Consider the following 13,378-nt stretch of genomic DNA (forward strand, 5'->3'; position numbering starts at 1 on the left):
AAACCTCCATGGGACTTTCTGGCCCCTGTCCAGCTACCTGATAGGACCCCCCTTGCCCCGGCACCAGTGTTGATTACTATGTCGGTTCTCATTGGCAACACCTTTTTTAGCCTTCTCTTTTTCTTTCTTTTTAAGCTCTTCGAGCTGCATTTGTGCCAGCTTCCTTTGCACCTCCTCCAGTTGTTCAGTTTCTCTTTGTCTTTTCAAAACCTTTCAACTGCATGAGCTACATGGTCTCTAAATTCCTGGTGCCTCATTGATGATGTCAGACCCACCACCTCCTCCAGTCTTGACCTGATTTGGGAGGGCATTGCCTCAATGATAGAATTTCGGAAAATTGTGGTCAGCAGCTGATTATTCTCTATGCCTTGCTCTATTTCCAAACTCCATTTTTTAAACTGTTTTTCCAAGTAGGCAGCCGGGTTTTCATTGTCTCCCAGTGGATTCCCTCTCAGTGCCCGGGGTTCCATTTTGGGCAGATAACAGTGTCTCTGTCTCACTTGATCAAACCCAACCCCATCAATCATTGGATTCTGTGTGTTAGGATTAAGCCCTCCACTACCACCTGATGAAGGAGCGTCGCTCCGAAAGCTAGTGTGCTTCCAATTAAACCTGTTGGACTATAACCTGGTGTTGTGTGATTTTTAACCTTGTAGTATCATGATGTCATCCTCACTACTTGCCTCCCCAACTATTTTGTCATCTTCAGACTTATCAACAGTATGTTCACTTCTATCGTTGAAGTCATTTGTATGTATTGCAAATACTTGCGGCCCTATGGGATTCCACAAAATGCCACCATAAAAATGCCCTCTTTATCTCAACTCACTGCCTTGACTTCATTAGCCAAGTCTCAATGAAAGCACATTGTGGGTTCATGGATTCTTATCATAGCAAGTAGTCTCATACACAATACCATACTGAATGCTTTCTGGAAATTTAAATGTACTTCTGCTGGTTTTCCCCTTATCTATCTTGCTTATTACCTCCTCAAAAATATTCTAATAAACTTTGCAGCTATTATTTCCCCTTCACAAAATCATGATGACTCCGCTATATTTATTTCTAGATGCTTTTATTAGTCAAAATTAAATAATATTTAATAATAACATCTTCCCAGTGTCAGAATAGCTTGTGAAGTTGAGCTGAAACAATCTGATAGTTTGTGGGGCAGACCATTCAGAAAAGGGGATTGTCAAAGCTACCAATTGTCATAAAAACCCAACTGGTTCATTAATGTCCTTCAGGGAAGGAACCTGTCAACCAGTCTGCTCATAGAGACTCTAGCCTCCATGTGTGGCAGGGTGGTTCAGTGGTTAGCATTGCTACCTCACAGCCCCAGGGGCCCAAGTTCCATTCCAGCCTGTGGAGCTTGCACATTCTCCCCACGCCTGCATGCGTTTCCTCTGTATGCTCTGCTTTCCTCCCATAATCCAAAGATATGCAGGTTAGGTAAACCGGCCATGCTAAATTGCCCATAGTGTTCAGGGATGTGTGTAGGTTAGGTGCATTAGTCAGAGATAACTGTAGGAAAATAGGGTCGGGAAATATTGGTGAGGCCTCTTTTGGAATACTGTATCCAGTTCAGGTCGCCCTGTTATAGGAAGTATATTATTAAGTTGGAGATAATTCAGAAGAGATTTACCAAGATGTTGCTGTGAATGGAGGAATTGAGTTCCAAGGAGAGGCTGGATAAGGCTGGGACTCCTTCCACAGGAGCAAAGGAGGTTGAGTTGATCGTACAAAGGTTTCTAAAATCCTGAGAGTAATTGATAAGGGGAAATTGCAGGTATCTTTTCCCTAGAGTGGGAATTTCAAGATCAGGGGCATACTTTTAATCAAATGAATTAATTTATTGTCATATGAACTCACATGAATGGTGAAAAGTTTACAAGTCGGCAATTATAGCACCATCTTAGGTACAAATTGTTGAAGTCCTGCCCTTAAGAGATATAGATAAGGTGAATGGCAGGTGTCTTTTGCCCTAGGATGGGGGATTTCAAGACTAGGGGCTATATTTAAGGTGAAAGGAGAGAGATTTTAAAAAGACATGGGGGCAACGGAGTTTTTACACAGAGAGTGATGTGTGGAACAAACTTCCAGAAGAAGTGGGAGATGCAGATACAGTTACAATATTTAAAAGACATTTTGATAAGTATGTGAATAAGAAACATTTGGAGATGTGGGCCAAGTACAAGCAGGTGGGACCGCCTTTGTTTTGGAACATCGTTAGCAAGGACCGGTTGGACCCAGGGGTCTGTTTCTGTGCTGTCTGACTCTATGTGATTGAAACTTACAGAACACGGAGAGACCTGGATACAGAGGAGGTGGACCTGGATAGGAGAGACTACAACCTGACAGCACAGCCTCAGAGTGAAGGGATGGCCCTTTAGAACTGAGATAAGGAGGAATTTCTTCTGCCTGCAGTGATTCTGTGGAATTCATTGCTGTAGAGGGCTGTGAAGGCCAAGTCATTAAAGTTGATTCATGACAGAGATAGATAGGTTCTTGATTGGTAAGGGATTGAAAAACATTTTAGTCACAATCAAAAGGTGGAGCAGACTTGATGCCCTAATCTGTTTCTATATCTTGTGTACTTATGGTTATTGTGGGTGACTTCAATCTGCACATAGATTGCAAATCAAATCAGTAATAATATCATAAAGGAGACATTCCTGGAGTGTGTATGAGATGGTTTTCTGGATCAATACACTAAGGACCCAAATGGAGGACAGGCCACCTTCGACTGCATATTTATTAATGGCCAGGGGTGGGTTAGCTCAGTTGGCTGGATGGATGACTTGTGATGCAGAGATGCCAACAAAACATGCTCAATCCCTATATCAGCTGAGGACACCATGAAGGTCCAACATTTTTAACCTTGCCCCTTGCCTAAAACATGGTGATTCACAATCAATCATCTTTCTCTGTCTAATGACAGAGCATCCCTATGGTTTCCTGGGACGATGACAACTATAATTTCAAAATGTTAGTTGTGTAATGAGAAGGCAATAACTGGCAGTCTAGCTGTACGAGGCCCCTCGTGGGAGAGTGAAGAACTCAGTGATAGAACTCTTCATGAAGATGGAGAGTGAGAAAGTTGATTCTGAGACTCAGGGCCAAAATCCAATAGAGAAAATGATGATGGTATGAGACACAGGCAGGCTAGAGTAACTCAGGGAACATAACTTAAAAGGATGACAATCATTTAACTATATACTTTGCAGAACTGCAACTGTTGTTCATTCTAGTCTGGCACAAAATAAAACAGGAAAGGTGGCCCTGCCGTGGCTAACGAGGGATATGAGGGATTGTACTGAATTCATGGAAGAGCATACAAATTGACTAAAAACAGCAGCAGACCTGAAGACTGGGAGCAGTTCAAATTACAGCACAAAAAGGATTGATTAAGAGGGGAAAATGAAGTATAAGAGTAAGCTTGTGGAGAACATACAAACTAATTGTTAAAGCTCCTAAAGGCATATGAAGACATAAAAGGATAAATGAAAACAAATCCCTTACGATCAAGGGAATAATTGTAATGGAATAAAGTAATGGCAGAACAATTAACTACAAACTTTGGTTCTGTCATCACAAAGGATGCCAAATAATGTCGCTGAAAGGCTGGGGAACACGTGACAGGGAAAAACTGAAGGAAATCAGTATTAGTGGGGATATCATGTTAGGGAAATTGATGGGATTAACCTCCACTCGAGAGTATTTAAACTGGCCAACATATGGTGGACGCATTCTGAAATTAGGGGCTTGAATCTAAACAGAGAAAATTGATTTAAACTTGCTGCGAAGCCTCTTCCAAGGATGCCTATGTTAAAGTCGAGATTTGAGACAGCCCAGTAATCCCTTGTGGACTCAGACCTGGCCTCTCTCTTGGTTCGTTCTGGAGTTCGTACTCTTTGGAAGTCTGAAATAGAAGCCTCTTACAGACAGTTTAGTTTAATTTTACTCATACCCTTTATTCACTAATAGCATCACTGTTACAACACAACACTGATACCTATAAGCTAAACTAACTAGGTTCTAATGACCAAGGAGAGTAGGGTACCAGCTCTTCAAGTGACCTAGCAGACTACTCCGATGTACTGATACAAAGTGGCTTCCTTTTGTGAGCGCTTGACTGATCACTCCTAGAGGCCTTGAGCCATCAGGTGGGAAAAACATACCCAGCTGAGTTAAGTGCCTGCTAGCGAGATAAGCTCCTATCATAAAGAGGTACTAGTCTCAGCTAATTGCAGACTCCATAAAGTAACCTTGCGCAGCTCACATGTCTGATACAATTGTTTTACGAAATGGCTTCTCAGCAATGTGGGATATAGGTAAAGTTGTGTTACTTCTGCAATCATAATTACTTATGCAAGGTAAATGCACTCACACCAGCTTGTAATTGTTTCAACCAAGAGCTGAGTCAATAAGAATGAAAACTATGTGAAGTGTGAGAAACAAAGCTCACTCACTGCAATAATTTCAGTCCGAGACAAGATCTGAAGCAATCAGTATGTTTATTATATGCTTGCAAGTGTGGTACCTGGAATAAGGCACCCAGAGTTTAGCAAGTACATATCTTATATAGGATTCACTACTCCAAACCCAGTGCCCATTACTATTGTGTATCTCTTGCCTTATGCATAACAAAGTACAAGTTTTACTTGGCCATTTCACCACATCCTGCTGTGGCCCATTGTTAGGTATATCCTCCTTCACTATTATCTACTTCCCCCACCTGTGCCATTTCCTCCCTTTCCCCAACTATGCTGATCCTTATGACCTTTTAATTGGGATTTGTTTTTGTGTTTTTGCAGAAGTGGGAAACAGATGCTTATAACTACTGCTTGTACAAGCATATCTGGCTTAACCTACATACTCACAGCACCTTATCTATTTGTCTGTAACATCTACCATTGTTTGCAGGCACGTTTCATTCTTGTATGCACATTTTAGCTAATACAAAAACAATTATATATTTCCTCCACATGGTTTTCATTCTTGTTGACTCAGCTCTTAGTTGAAACGACTATATACTGGTGTGAGTGCATTAACCTTGCATAAGTAATTATGATTGCAGAAGTAATCCAGGGTAAATGGAACTGCCAATTGTACAATTGCACATATCCCTCTTTACCTAAATCACACAATTTCCCCCTTTTTCTTTAATTACCATTTGTTAACTTCTGCATTTTTCTTTTAAGCATCACCCGCAAAATTCGCAAGCATCATTCCGGAGATTTCATCCATCTTGATCTCACTCATCCCCTCATTATTTAATCGATAATGTTCATCTGCCTGATTCCATTTTAGGGGCATCTGTTTCATTAAGGCTGTCTCAATCAGTCTTTGGGTGAGCCCTCGTATACAGAGTATGATACAACAGCCAATGGCTACCAATACTCCGACTACTACTATCAGGGAAGTAAAGATGGAAACCATCACCCCCTTCCATCTTCCAAACCATGATTCAAGCCATCCCGTGAGAGATGTGTCTACTCCTGAACTCTCAGTCAGTTCCTCTGCTAAGGTAGTCAATCCCCTTAAGGCCCAAGTAATTGAACCATCAGGCGCAGTGTTATTAGGAATAAAGGTGCAACAGCTTCCTCCTAACATCACACGTGCACTCCGTTTTTCCGCTAAAATCATATCAAGGGCCATTCTGTTTTCCCATGCCATCCTACTTGTCGCATCAAGCTGTTCTGATATTCCTTTAACTGCATCTCTTGTAAAATTTATAAATCGCTGTTGATTATAGGAAATGTAATTTATCAAATCTACATTTTTATTAATTGTTACCCACCAAAAGAGAGCTGACTCTTGCCTGCTGCAATCTGATTACGAGCCTTGAACTCATCAGGTACCCCCCCTAGGGACTCTTACAGAATCAAGATAAATCCTGTCATCAAAAGAAGTGTCTAACGTGACCTCTTACTCCTTCGCTTTTTCCCCACTATCTTTTCCTTCTCAAATACCAGGGTAAATGGAAATGCCAATTGTACAATTGCACATATCCCTCTCCAATCCAGAGGTAGGGTGGGTCTCAATATTTTGCCTCCACAGTACCACCACACCTTTAGTGCTGAGTCGTTCCCTCCCTTGTCCGTTTCGGTGACATTCTTAATCTCTGTACACAATTTCAGCTCCCCAAATCTCTAGACTGATTTGTACCTCGTCTACGCAAACACGACATGTGATTTCCGACTACGGCTGAAAACGTGGGGGGAGGGGGGGGCTTTTGAATCTTTCTTCTCCAAGGAAGGGAACATCAGAGATAGGGAGGTACAGTTCCTATCATTCCATGCAGTCTCATCCTGATACAGGGCTATCATACATTTCATGCCCTTCCTGTCTCGCTTCCACCCGAGCGGAAAGAGAACCACCTGGGCCACTGGCCGACCGGAGGCACATGCACAGCAATTGCTCTTATTCAGACTTTATACAGTACACTTTACCCATTCAACCCAGGCATTTGCATCCCCATATCCAGTTACTATTTCAATGGTCTGTTTTAAGTCCTTTACCTCTATAATTTTTACTACTTTAAGGTCATCGGGAGGGGTGAAAGTTTGTACCTTATTATCCAGTAGTTCTGCCCGTTTTCCCTGTCCTAAGCTCATTCGAAAACAACAGCCCGAGAAATCATTCCCGTTTGTTTTCATTTCTATCCCAAATGTTTCATTTAATTGTACCTAATAGGTGCCCCACCCCCCCCTTTGCAGAATTGCTTCGTGCCATGTGGTTTTCTTTATCATTAAGTATATTGGGTTACACCTTTTATCGGGATAATCGAGAGCTGGTCGGAAGGGGGCAACGAGACAATTATACCAAGTACCATCCCAAGGCCATCCCCATAGGACGTAAGATGTATCTCTGAGCTGCGGTACTGTCTCTGATTATCTACATCCCCACAATTTACTAAGCTGCATGCATCAGCGTTTATTACTTGTGGATTATCAGACTCAGGAACCGATAATAACACATATGAAAATGATATTTGACAAAATCCCAATACTAAGAGGGCTAGCATCATAACTCTAAGCATCCCCAGCATTCTAAAAAAACTGCTGAAGCACAAAAAGACTGAATATACAATTCTACAGAAATAATCCCATGCTTGCGTCGCCACTGTATAATCAGTTACTCAAAGTCTCTTTAGCCTGAGTTTCAGCGGTTCTTGCATTGATTCGGCTGTCCAGACTTCTTCCTCAACTGGAGATTCCACTGGCCCGTTGATCTGAGTGTAGTGAGTCCAGCCTTTCTCCGCTGTCCTTATTGCCGTTTTGGTCAAAAGAGCCTATTACGGCCCTTCCCAGTCCGGCTGCAATTTAGTCTCTGTCCATGGTTTTAGTAAGACCCAATCTCCCGGCTGGATGGGATGAAAGGTGAATTCAAGGGTCGGAGTCTGTGCCAATAAACCCTGTTTCCTGAGGAAAGACAAAGAGGAGGACAAGCCCAGTATATACTTCGTTAAGAACAAGTCTTTAGTTTCAGGAATTGGTAATTCTCCATTCATTCCCAGATAAGGTAATCCAAATAAAATTTCATAGGGGGACAGTCCCAAATCTTTCCTTGGGGCTGTTCGTACTCACAAGAGAGCTAAAGGTAAACATTTGGTCCAAGGGAGTCTGGTTTCTATTATCAATTGAGAGAGCTGCCTTTTGAGTGTTTGGTTCATTCTCTCAACCCTTCCCGATGATGGCAGGTGCCATGGAGTATGGAACTCCCAGGAAATTTCCAACCCTTTCATTACCCCATGTAACACTTTAGAGGTAAAATGAGTTCCTTGGTCGAAATCTATACGGTTTACTAGCCCATATCAGGGAATTATGTGCTCTAATATTGTTTTAGACACCCCACTCGCAGTGGCAGTAGCTAGGGGGTATGCCTCATCCCAACCAGATAGATGATCTACTATGACAAGCATATAGTCTTCCTACTCTGGGTAGTTCAGTATAATCTACTAGTAAACTCTGGAAGGGTCTCAATCCCGAGTCTCTTCCTCCCGGGGTCTGTTTTCTCAAGACTTTCTTATTTACCTTTCTGCATATTATACATCCCTCACATATTAGTTTAGCAATTGTATATATTCCTTTACATCCATATTCCCTAAGAACTAAATCACACATTGCTTGTACTCGCCAATGGCTGCCTTGATGTAAGACAGACATAATTTCTCTCATCATCATTTTGTTTAACATTTCCCTTCCATCAGCTAACATCCAATGCCCATCTGCTGTTTTTGGAGCCCCTCAATCTTTCAATTCTTTTTCCTCTCTTTCAGTAAATATAGAGCTTCCTGAGGATCTGGGACAGTAGGTATTAGGGAATGAATCACCACTTCTTGTGGGTTCAGGGCTGCTTCCTTAGCCACTTCATCGGCTAATCTATTCCCCCTAACTTCTGGTTCATTTCCTTTCTGATGACCATTTACATGCACTACCGCTATTTCTCGGGGGGGGGGGGGGGGGGGGGGGGGGGGGAATAGGGACTCCAAGACCTGTTTAATCAACTCCTCATGTGCTAATTCCTTCCCCCAGCTACTGATCAGTCCTCTATCCTGCCATATCTTTCCGAAAGTGTGCACAACACCAAATGCATATTTAGAGTCAGTGTATACTGTTCCCTCTTTATTTTCTAACGCCCTAAGGGCTCTTTCCAATACATAGAGCTTGCAGGTCTGAGCTGACCACCCATTTGGCAACCTTCCTGCCTCTACCACATTACCTTTCTGCTTTCCTCCACCAACAGTGCAGTGGCAGCCACAGCCTGCACACACTCAGGCCACCGTTTGTGGATACTGTGTCCAATAGCTTCGAAAGATCAGCTACAGGCTGTTTCATTCCTCCCCACCTCTGGGTTAATACACCCAAAGCCACTTCCTTATCTACGGTAGCAAAGAGGTGGAAAGGTTTATCTAGAGAAGGTAAGGCTAACACAGGGGCATGGATCAGATCTCTTGAGTTCCTCAACTAGTTCTTTTTCCTCATCATCCCAACTTAGACACTTTGATTCCTCCTCTAATAATTTGAGATATAATTTCTTAGTCTTTTGAGGATAAGAATCAATTCACATCATGCAATATCCCGTTAGACCCCAAAATTTACGTAACTCCCGTTTAGTCCTGTGAGAAACAAAGTTCACTCTATCCGTTCCGGGCTTATCTTTCGCTTTCCCTCACTAACTAAATGTCCCAAGCATTTCACTTCTCGCTCCACCTGTTGTAGTTTGTTTTTAGATACTCGCCGTCCCTGCTGACCCAGGAAATTAAATAATTTATTAGTGGCTTCTCCTACTATTTGGACATCTGTCCAAATAAATTCAGCGATTCCATAAACCCCTGGGGGAGCACAGTCCACCGGTATTGCTGTTTCCGTCCTGTCTTGGGATCTTCCCATTCAAAGGCAAACAAATTCCTACTTTCCACCACCAAGGGACAAGCCCAAAAGGCATACTTGAAATCTATCACACGAAATCATTTGTGGTCATGAGGGATCTTACTTAATAACGTATAGGGAATTGGCACCACTGGGTGCCTGATCTGTACTATTTCATTCAACGTTCTCAAATGCTGCACCAATCAATAAGTTCCATCGGATTTCCGCACTGGTAGAATTGGGGTATTATAAGGAGACATACATGGCTCCAATAGTCCATCTCTAATCAGTCCCTCAATCACTGGCTGCAGTCCTCGTTTACCTTCTATGGAAATGGGATTTTGTTGCTCACAGACAATGTCCTCTTTCCTTTTTAAACTTATTTCTAGGGGAGGGATCTGTATTTTTCCACAATGCCCTTCTCTCGCCCATACAATAGGATCTATCTGTCTCTCCACATCCTCTGTCAACATTGCCATTTGTACAACTAATTCTTTTTCCTGAATTCCAATTTCCAGTCCTAAGAGGATAATTAAATCTCTCCCTAGTAAGTTACTTCCTATATCAGGGATATACAACAGTTCCCCTGTGACTGTATCCTTAGGAATTTCTATCATCATAGGTTCAAATACTGGAACAGTAAATCCTTTCCCTTTTACCCCGGAAACAGTTATTGACCGTGTTGACATTCCTACTTTCTTTGCTTTAAATTCAGCAATGACCGTGCTGCCCCCGTATCTACTAGGAAGACTACCTCTTCCCTACAGGGTCCCACCTTCAAGTTTATCAAGGGTTCCTGGTGGATCCCCGGGGGCAGGAACCCCTGACACCCCTATTCTTCATCAAAATTCATAAGCGTAATTGCCCTTTCTTCCCTTTGTAGGTCAGGACACTCCCGCTTAAAATGCCCTATCTTTCCACAATAATAGCATCCTGCCTGCGGAGCCTTCCATCTCTGCCCCTGTCGCCTGAACCCTCTATCAAATGCTCCTCCTTGTCCTCTCCCCCATTCTCTCTGTCCTACATGCTGCCACCCACCGCTCCGGTTGCTCACTATTGATTCCATTCTTTTCTTACTGACCTCATCAACCATAGCTACCATCATTTTCACCTTCTGTTTTTGTCTCTCAACCTCTCTCTTTACAAACACTTTCTGTGCCTCTCTTAACAATTCATCGAATGGTTTTTCGCTCCACCCTTCTGTCTTCTGTATCATTCTCTGTATGTCTGGCCATGCCTTTGTCACAAAATGTACTTTCAAAGGACCCTGTGCCACTGGGTCCTTAAGGTTCATTCCAGAGTATTTCCGCATTGAGTCTCTTAATCTTTGCAAGAAAGCTGGGGGAGTCTCATCTTTCTCCTGTCTAACTTCAAAGACTTTAGTCAAATTCTGCAATTTCGGAACTGCCTCTCTTATTCCTTTTGAATCAGGTCTTTCAATTCCCTCATTTCTTCTCTATGCTCCGGGTTTTGATTTTCCCACTGGGGGTCTCTGAGGGGAAACTGAGGGGAAACTGCGTCTCTCCCTGTCCAGCATCCCCATCTCCAATGGGATGTTCCCTGTCCCATATTTTAATGGCTGTTCCTCGTATAAGTCCCCTTATTCCCCAGTAAAAAGTATATTCAAAATAGACATTAACTCAGTCCACGTATACAGACTGGGCCCCAAAAAATTGATCAATTTGTTCAGACACCCTACCGGATCCTCAACCAGGACCTTCATCTCCTTTTTAAATGTTCTGACCTCCCCACTGGCACTTACAAACCCAATCTCTTTGTCCTCTATTGGTACCTCCTGAAGGGGATAGGTCTTTACGTTCTTGCCCTTTTTTTGTTTTTGTTTCTCCCCCTTAGGCTTTGTTTTAGATACACCGGAGACCTCCTCTACATCTACTTTATCTTCCCCTTCTTTTGTTGAGGATTGAGGGTCGGGAACAACAACATCCCCGTCTACCGCCCCTTCAACCTCCTCTTGTGGGTCATCCGTTCCCTGTCCCTGCCTGTCTGTCTCTCCTCCTCCCCCATTTTCGCCTAATCTGGTTTTATGGTACAGGGGGGAAAGCAGCCAAGAGGATCCCAGGGACTGGGTGGGGCAGAGGGGGAATCCCTTGTCTTTACTACCATTGTGGGATATCGGTGGATTAGTGTTACTTCTGCAATTCCATTTTACAAAGGAGGTGAACTCACACCAGTGGGTAATTGTTTTAGTCAAGAGCTGAGTCAACAAGAATGGAAACGATGTAGAGGAAATGTAGAATTGTTTTTGTATTAGCTAAAATTGTATGTCAGAATGAAATGTGCCAATGAACAATAGTAGGCACGGTGGGCAAATAGATAAGATGTTGTGAGAGGATGAAGTTAAGCTAGATACGCCTGTACAAACAGTAGGTATAAACATCTGCTTCCCACTTTTATGAAAACACAGGAACAAACCCCAATTAAAAGGGTCATAGGGATCAGAACGGCCTCGGGAAAGGCACAGATGAAGGGGGTAGATAATGATGAAGAAGGGATATGCCTAACAATGACCTATAACAGGGTAAGGTCAAACAGCCTTGTGAGACCAGAAATAAGCATTTTATCACAGACAAGGCCGGATAAGGCAAGAGGCAAACAGGGGTAATGGAGGCCGGTCTTAGGGAAGTGGATGATGTAAGCAGGGGAGGGAGCAATGTAAAACAATGGACATTAAATCATATAAATATTATGTATGAATTGAACCTAGTGTGTGTATGTCTTCTGCCTCTTAGACACGGGACATCACACCCACTTGCAAGTGTAAAATAAATGACACTATTGATTCAGATCTTGTCTCGGACTGAAATTATTGAAGTGTGTGAGCTTTGTTTCTCACACCATCATTCCCAAACTGCCCTTCCAATAGGACGCATAGTCCGCCTCTTCTTGACTAAAAGGTTGTTTTTTATTCACATACAAATCTAAATACTAACATACCCAATCCTCGTCTGAACCTTACTTTGGCCAGAAGACAGCCTGACGAAGGATTGGTTCTTTGCTCCATACTAAACAAAAATATTTAATCATTTTCTTTTTATCTTTTGCCCTTGTACAAGTGTTACTTGTCTATTCCCGCAACATCCTCCCCAACGGACTTTCAGGAGGAATGTTACCAGGGACTTTTTCTTCCTTTACTCCGTGACAGTTACTCTGCCTACCCCCCATTTCTCGGGGCCCTCGCCAGTACCTCAGCGATTAAATACCCCTTTTCCCGGACACCAAGGCAATACTTAAAAGTCCATTTTCTTACCTTGGTCTGTGCAGAGAGTTCCCTGGCCCCTTTTTGCCGTATTTTCTATCGACCTCCTTTCCACTGTCTGATTCAGACGTCTCTCTTGTGGGATTCATACCAGTCGCCCAAGGGAGCGGACCAAACTGGGACACAAGACTGCTCCTCAATTGGGAACTTGAAGCGTCTTTCCAGTGTCCAGGGCCAGCCACTCCCCCCGGCGATGGAAGAACATCCTGCACAGCCTCCAATTGTGAGAAACAAAGCTCACTCACTTCAATAATTTCAGTCCGAAACAAGATCTGAAGCAATCAGTATGTTTATTATGCGCTTGCAAGTGTGGTACCTGGAATAAGGCACCCAGAGTTTAGCAAGTACATATCTTATATAGGATTCACTACTCCAAACCCAGTGCCCATTACTATTGTGTATCTCTTGCCTTATCCGGCCTTGTGCATAACAAAGTACAAGTTTTACTTGGCCATTTCACCACATCCTGCTGTGGCCCATTGTTGGGTATATCCTCCTTCACTATTATCTACTTCCCCCACCTGTGACATTTCCTCCCTTTCCCCAACCATATTGATCCTTATGACCTTTTAATTGGGATTTGTTTTTGTGTTTTTGCAGAAGTGGGAAACAGATGCTTATAACTACTGCTTGTACAAGCATATCTGGCTAAACCTACATACTCACAGCACCTTATCTATTTGTCTGTAACATCTACCATTGTTTGCAGGCACGTTTCATTCTT

At 42.9% G+C, this 13,378-nt stretch overlaps 1 protein-coding gene across 3 annotated transcripts in view; it reads right to left on the minus strand.

The window, feature by feature from the left end:
• Positions 1 to 4,500: 4,500 nt before the first annotated feature.
• LOC140453710 (uncharacterized) overlaps positions 4,501 to 13,378 on the minus strand; it is a 34,676-nt gene continuing 25,798 nt past the window's right edge. For all 3 annotated transcript variants that reach the window (XR_011952462.1, XR_011952460.1, XR_011952461.1), the window contains one exon: positions 4,501 to 7,427. The gene's annotated coding sequence lies outside the window, so the exon portion shown is untranslated. The remainder of the gene's footprint in view (positions 7,428 to 13,378) is intronic.

The sequence above is a fragment of the Chiloscyllium punctatum genome, chromosome 27 (assembly GCF_047496795.1).
Source record: "Chiloscyllium punctatum isolate Juve2018m chromosome 27, sChiPun1.3, whole genome shotgun sequence".
Classification (NCBI taxonomy): domain Eukaryota; kingdom Metazoa; phylum Chordata; class Chondrichthyes; order Orectolobiformes; family Hemiscylliidae; genus Chiloscyllium; species Chiloscyllium punctatum.